Genomic DNA, 7,512 nt, shown 5'->3' with positions numbered 1-7,512 from the left:
CTGCTGAACATCATTGGGAAAACTGTCATTTGCATCATGCTTCCTGGGCTGCAATCTCTAGGTAAAAGAATCAGTATTCCTTAATACTGACCAAGCCAATCCCCCCACCTTGAGCATAGACAGATGTCCAAAAGGCACCAGACCGCCAAAGGTTAGTGCTGACTTAGTTAAAGAGCACTTGGAAGGGCTGGATGGGTACAAGTCAGCTGACCTGGATGACCTCCATCCACGGGTGCTGAAGGAATTGGCCAGTGTCATTGCTGAGCCACTGGCATGACTGTTTGAGCTTTCATGGGGCTCCAGCCAAGTCCCTAAGGACTGGAAGAAGGCCAACACGGTGCCCATTTTTAAGAAGGGGAAAAGGGAAGAGCTGGGTAACTTTAGGCCAGTCAGTCTTACCTCTATCCCTCGGAAAATACTAGAAAAAATCATCAAAGAGCGTATTTTGTGAAGGCCCAGCAGGGCAAACGATGCTGAAAGGAAACCAGCATGGGTTCGTCACAGGTAGATCCTGCCTGACAAACCTTATAGCCTTTTATGACCAGGTCACACACTGCCTTGGCACAGGAGCTGAGGCTATCTGGATTGTAGGAAGGCCTTTGACTCAATTTCGCATCCTATTCTCATAGGGAAGCTAGCAGGCTATGGAATGGACGCCTACGCAGTCAAGTGGGTGGCTAACTGGCTTAGGGACCGCACCCAGAGAGTGGTGGTTGATGGGTCATTCTCAGCCTGGAAGGAGGTGGGCAGCAGGGTCCCACAGGGTTCGGTCCTTGGGCCAGTGTTATTTAATATCTTCATCAGCAATTTGGATGAGGGTGTGGTGAGCACCCTCGCCAAGTTCACGGATGATACCAAATTATGGGGCAAAGTTAATATACCAGAGAGCAGGGAGCAGATACAGGCCAACCTGGACAGGTTAGATCAATGGGCAGAATGTAATAGGATGCAATTCAACAGAGATAAATGTAAGGTACTCCACCTAGGAAGGAGGAATCCCCAGCACATCTGCAGGTTGGGGGATGTTCTCCTCAGCAACTCAGAGGCTGAGAGACATCTTGGAGTCATAATTGACTCCAAGATGAACATGAGCCAGCAGTGTAACGAGACCATCAACAAAGCCAATCACACCTTGTCATGTATTAGCAGATGCATGACCAACAGATCAAGGGAGGTGATGCTCCCCCTCTATGCAGCATTGATCAGGCTGCAGTTGGAGTACTGTGTCCAGTTTTGGGTGCCGCACTTCAAGAGGGACACAGAGGATCTGGAGAGGGTTCAGAGGAGGGCCACTTGCATGATTAGTGGTCTCTGTGAAAGACCCTACAAGGAGAGGTTGAGAGATCTGGATCTCTTCAACCTATACAAAAGACAGCTGAGGGGTGACCTTGTAGCCGCCTATAAATTTATCAGGGGAGGACAGCAGGGAATTGGTGATGCTCTTTTTACACCCCAGGGAGTAACTAGGAATAATGGGTGCATACTAGTGGAGAGACAAACAAAAAACTAGAACTCTTGGTTCCAAAATGATACCTTTTATTAGACCAACTGGAAAATGGCAAGAAAATTGTCCTTTTCTGCAAGCTTTTAGGAATCAAAGTCCCTTCATCAGGCTCTGGGAAAAGTGTAGATGGTACAAGATGGTAAAAAGTCCCCATAGGTCGGAAATAAACTTCATTTTTGCACAGAGGGAGCTGAAGATGGAAGTCTGTCCCTCTGGGTCCGTGAGAGTGTCTTTGTGAGCTGTGTTGAGTAGCTCTTTGATGTGTTGATCAGGTAGAATTCCTTCCCTGGAGGTGTCAGATGGCAGGTAGGGAAGCAAAAAAAACTTCCTTGTTGTTCTGCAATGAAGTTTAAAACCCAAAATTGGCTGAAATTCGGCATCTCCCATATTTCAGAGGTGTACTTGGTAGCTGTGTTGGTCTGAGACAAAAAGACATACAAAAAACTAGAACTCTTGGTTCCAAAATGATACCTTTTATTAGACCAACTGGAAAATGGCAAGAAAATTGTCCTTTTACTAATGGAGAGTAGATTTAGGTTAGATATTAGGAAGAAATTTTTTACAATAAGGGTGGCCAGAGTCTGGAATGGGCTTCCAAGAGAGGGGGGGCTATCAAGAGAAGGCTTGACAGTCACCTGGCTGGGGTCATCTGACCTCAGTCCTCTTTCCTGCCAGGGGCAGGGGGTCGGACACGATGATCCATTGGGTCCCTTCCGACACTATAATCTGTGACATCTATGAAATCTATGAATCTGTCCTGAAAGTCAATGCAGTTTTTGCTCATGACAGTCCACCATTGATATGATAATTTTGGCCAAGCCACTGCAAGAGAAGTGTAGAGAAAAAACGAATACTACTATACATAGCCTTCATCAGTCTGATGAAGGCCTTTGATATGGTCAACAGACACAGTCTATTTACTGTTCTGAAGAATATAGACTGTAGGCTTGCAGCAGTAAGTATGTATTTTTACAGCTCTTAATGTGATAGAGCTCCAATTCCTTATGAAATTTAGTACTATAAAAGCAGTAATACCCACCACTGCTCTATGGAGTCACTTACCCCTAAGCAAAGAGGTATAAAATGCCACCAAACCCAAATTCCCTTCTTTGTTACTCTACTGGTGGCATTGCACTCTGATTTCGTACACAATTACACATGATACGAGGCAGTGGAGAGAACATTCAGCAAGATAAATTAGAACAAGCTGTGCTACATTGTGAAACCCTGACATTCTGCTCTATTTTAAGTGGATTGAATTATTTTCATATTCCAATTCTAATAGGTGTCTCTAACAGAAATGAGGTTTTTTTCATCTGCCCCTTCCAGGACAGATGATCCATATTCACTTGCCGCCCTCTTGTCCACTCTTCCATATAGTGTATGGTAGTGTAAGTGAGGTCTATGCATAAAAGAGAGGATTAAAGATAGAGCATTTGACAATGGAATTTATTCTGTTGTGTGCTGTAGCCAGATTCTTCAGATTCCCATCTATTATGTTATAATTACAGAGACACATGAATGGATTTTATAATTAATTTCCACAAATTAGGGACTTTTGGAGTTAGCTGTTAAGATCACACAATCAGGTTTGTATGGTTCATTTCTTTCTTACAAATCTTTGTACTTTGCTTGTGAACTGAAAAAAAAACCCAGTCAGCTCTGAGAGCGGTGCAACACACGCGGGTGAGAGCCCACTGCACCCCCGCACCCCGAAGCCCCCCAGCGACCCCAACTGCCGCAGAGCACCCCCGCCAACCCCCAGCAGCAGCCGGGGGTAAGCGGGGCCCCGTGGTGGGAGGGAATAGCCCAGCCCAGCCCAGCTGTGGGGAAGTGGCTAAGCCGGAGCCGAGGAGGGTCTCGCCCCACCCCGGCCCCTACTTTGCCCAGCCCCGCAGGGAGCCACGCAACCGGAGCTGCGCAAACAGGCTGCGCAATCAGGCGCGCTTGTCTACCCGGCATGCAAGTTAGCGTGGGAGTTGGCATAGGAGGGCAAGCGGGAGAGCCCAAGGCCCTGCCAGTGCACCCCGCTAGGGAACCTAGTCCCAGCCGTAGCTGGCCCACTAGCGGCATGACACAGGTGAGCACACGCCACACCCCGAGGGTCCCCTTGGGGCCTGCGGCCACCTCCCCGGCTTCTCAGAGGCCTCCACCCAGACGGAGCCCATGGTTCTGGGCTCCATGCAGACGGAGCCTCTGGCTCTCAGCTGCAGGCACTGCCTGTCACTTTTTTCAGGCTCTGGGGTCTGGGAGCATGGCCACCTCCCCTTGTGAGCTATGCCCCCTTTTGGGGTCTCTGGTGTGCCAGCTAGAGGAGCTCCCAGTCCATCTGGGACTGTGAGCAGGAAATCAACTCCTACTGCCAGGCCCTTCACCCCTTGGAGGCGGAGGGTTGACCAAGGTCACCTCCCAGGACAAGGGAGGACTCAGGGACCTCCCCTTCTGTCCAGCCACAGGGTTGGACCAAGGTGGTCAAGGGCCCCAAGGCCCGCCGCACATGGGTCCCTGCCCTGCTGGAGCTTTGCAACAGGTATGAACCTCTTGCAGCCCCAGCAGAGACTGTCAAGATGCCAGCTCCTGCAGGCAACACAGGCTGAACTGCAGCTACCGCCCCCGCTCTCCCCAAGACAAAACGCAAAGTCCTTGTCATGGGAGGCTCCATCCTGAGGGGGACTGAGGGGGAAATCTGCCACCCTGACCCCTTAACCTGGGAAGTCTGTTGCTTCCCAGGATCCCATATCCAAGACATTAAGGAGAAGATCCCTGGGCTCCTTCGGCCCACTGACCACTACCCTATGCTCCTTATCCATGTGGGTACCAATGACACTTCTTGGAGCAATCCCAGCTGGGTCATGAAGCAGTAAAGTGATTTAGGAGTGGGGCTTAAGGGGTTGGGGGGCACAGGCAGTGTTCTCTTCAATCCTCCCAGAGGAGGATCGAGGTAGTGAGCCAAAGACTGCGGTGCTGGTGTCGGGAAGGCTTCAGCTTCCATGACCACAGTTCGCTCTTTGGTGAGAGAGGCAGTGAGCTGCTGGGAAGGGACAGCCTCCACCTCTGCTGGGGAGGAGGCTCCTCTCAGTCAGACTGGCTGACCTGCTCCACCGGGCTTTAAACTAAGCCCGCTGGGGTATGGAGGCACTACCGCCACTGCTGGCCCACTGAGCAACCCTTGCAAAGCCAGCAGACCAAGGCACTCTATGGAGCCCACCCCTGCCCCAGCTCTGAAATGCTTTGCAGGCAAGGCAGGGGCCCCCAAAAGGACACTTGCCTGCCTGTACATGAATGCCAGGAGCTTGGGGAATAGGCAGAAGGAACTTGTCCTCCTGCTTAACACAAATAAATACAATGTTGTAAGGATAACAGAGACCTGGTGGGACTCCACAGGTATAGATGACTATACCTTGTATAGGAGAAATCGTGTGAACAAGAGGGGCGGGGGTGTAGCTCTCTATATAAAGGAAAGCTACACGTCCCTGCAAGCCAACATTGGCGCCCAGGGTGGATGACTGCAGACCCTCTGGGTGAAAATCCATGGGGAACACAGCACAGGGGACACAATGGTGGGAGTCTATTACAGACCTCCTACCCAGAATCAAGAGCTTGACCAGGAGTTTACCAGGGAATTGGCCAAGGCTGCATGCTCCTGGTCCATGGTTGTCATAGGAGACTTTAACTTTCCGGACATCTCAAGGGAAGAGCACTCGGCCAAATCCAAATGGTCACAAAGTTTTCTCACATGCATGGATGACCTCTATCTGACGCAAGAGGTCTACAGACCAATGAGAGGTAAAGCACTGCTTGACCTGGTACTGGTGACGGGGGATGATTTTATCAGCGACCTAATGATAGAAGGGAAGCTGGGTGACAGTGACCACAAGCTGATCACCTTCATCATCTGTCATAAAGCTGGCAAGTCAGACAGCAATACAGAAGTCCTCGACTTCAGGAAAGATGACTTTGACAAGCTCCGGAGACTTGTCAGTGAGGTGCTAAAGGCCCTCAGCCCAAAGGGGAGGGGAGTTCAGGATGAGCGGTTGCTCCTCAAAGGAGTGATCCTCAATGCACAAGCAAAGTCTATCCCATCTTGGAGGAAAGGCAGCAAAGGGCACAGCAGTCCCCCTGGCTCTCCAGGGAACTAGCAGACCTCTTGCATCTAAAAAGAAAAGCCTACAAAGGATGGAGGATGGGATCCACCTCCAAGGAGGAATACTCTGCTCTGGTCTGGACCTGCAGAGACCAAACCAGGAAAGCCAAGGCTGCAACTGAACTCCAACTGGCTACAAGTATCAAAGACAATAAAAAGTCCTTTTTTAGATATGTGGGGAGCTGGAGGAAAAGCAAGGGCAACATTGGACCCCTACTAAACCAGATGGGACAACTGACAACCAACGCCCATGAAAAAGCCAACTTGCTAAATGGGTACTTTGCATCGGTCTTTCACCAGTCCCAAGGGACGTCCCTGCCCATTAGGGGACAGGAAGGCCTGGGTGAGGGAGATTCCTTACCCTTCATCAATGTTGACCTTGTGAAGGAACACCTTGACAGGCTGGATACCTTCAAGTCAGCCGGCCCTGACAGCTTACACCCCAGCATAGTCAAGGAGCTGGCGAGCATCATAGCCCAGCCCCTGGCACGGATCTTTGAGAACTCCTGGTGCTCCGGTGAAGTGCCTGAACATTGGAAGAAGGCCAATGTGGTGCCTATCTTCAAGAAGGGAGTGGAAAGTGGATCCAGCAAACTACAAGCCCATCAGCCTGACCTCTATCCCGGGGAAGATCCTAGAAAAGATTATCAAGGAGACCATTCTCAACAGACTGGCTGATGGCAAAATCCTAAGGGATAGCCAGCATGGGTTTGTTGCAGGTAGGTCTTGCTTGACCAATCTTATTTCCTTTTAAGACCAAGTAACCTATAACCTGGACAAGGGGGAAGGGATTGATATCATATATCTTGACTTTAAAAAAGTCTTCAATCTGGTGTCCCATGATCACCTCTTTGCAAAACTGGCCAACTGCGGCCTCGGCTTCTCCACGATCTGCTCGCTGGGGAACTGGCTACGTGGTCAGACCCAGAGAGTGGTGGTTGATGGAAGTCAATCATCGTGCCTATATACCAATGCCTATATACCAATGCTCATAGTATGGGCAACAAACAGGAGGAACTCGCCCTCAGAATAGCCGGTTCAAACCCAGACATAGTACGGCTTACAGAAACACGGTGGGATTCATCCCACGACTGGGCAGTTAGCATTAGGGAATATAGGCTCTACAGGCAGGATAGAGAAGGAAGGAAGGGAGGGGGTGTGGCACTCTATGTCAAAGAGCAATACCCATCCTCTGCCAGCAAAATGGGGTCGGAGGAGGGGCAAGCTGAAGTGCTCTGGGTCAAGATACAAGGGGGTCGTGGGGAGAGGGATTTAACGGTGGGGGTCTACTACAGACCCTCCACCCAAGGGGAGGAGCTGGACCGGGAATTTTCAAGCCAGCTTGTAGAGGCACTTAAGGCAAGGAACATAGTTATCATGGGTGATCTAAATTACCCAGAGATCTGCTGGGAGGAGCAGTCAGCCAGGTCGGATCGTTCCAGGAGGTTCCTGACCGAGATACAGGACCTTCACTTAACCCAGGAGGTGCACAGTCCCACCAGAGGAAATGCCCTGTTGGACCTGGTCCTGGCCACAGGCGATGATCTGGTAAGGGGGCTCCAGGTCCTCGACCACCTGGGTGATAGCGATCATCGCTTGCTGGAATTCATCACCTAGCGCAGGGTGACAAGGACCTGCAGCAAGGCGGTAGCCCTAGACTTCAAGAGGGCCAACTTCAAGGAGTTGAGGAGATTGGTGGGAGAGGCACTGGGGTTCTCAAGGGCAGGGGAACTCAGTGCCCAAGATGAGTGGTCGTTCCTTAAGGAGACAATACTCAGGGCCCAAGGGGTGATGATCCCAAGAATAAGCAAGGGGGGCAAGAGTGCCCAAAAGCCCCCCTGGTTCACCAAGGACGTCCGGGAAT

The sequence above is a fragment of the Alligator sinensis genome, unplaced genomic scaffold, assembly GCF_000455745.1.
Source record: "Alligator sinensis unplaced genomic scaffold, ASM45574v1 scaffold678_1, whole genome shotgun sequence".
NCBI lineage: Eukaryota > Metazoa > Chordata > Crocodylia > Alligatoridae > Alligator > Alligator sinensis.
Note: the sequence above shows the minus strand (reverse complement) of the source record.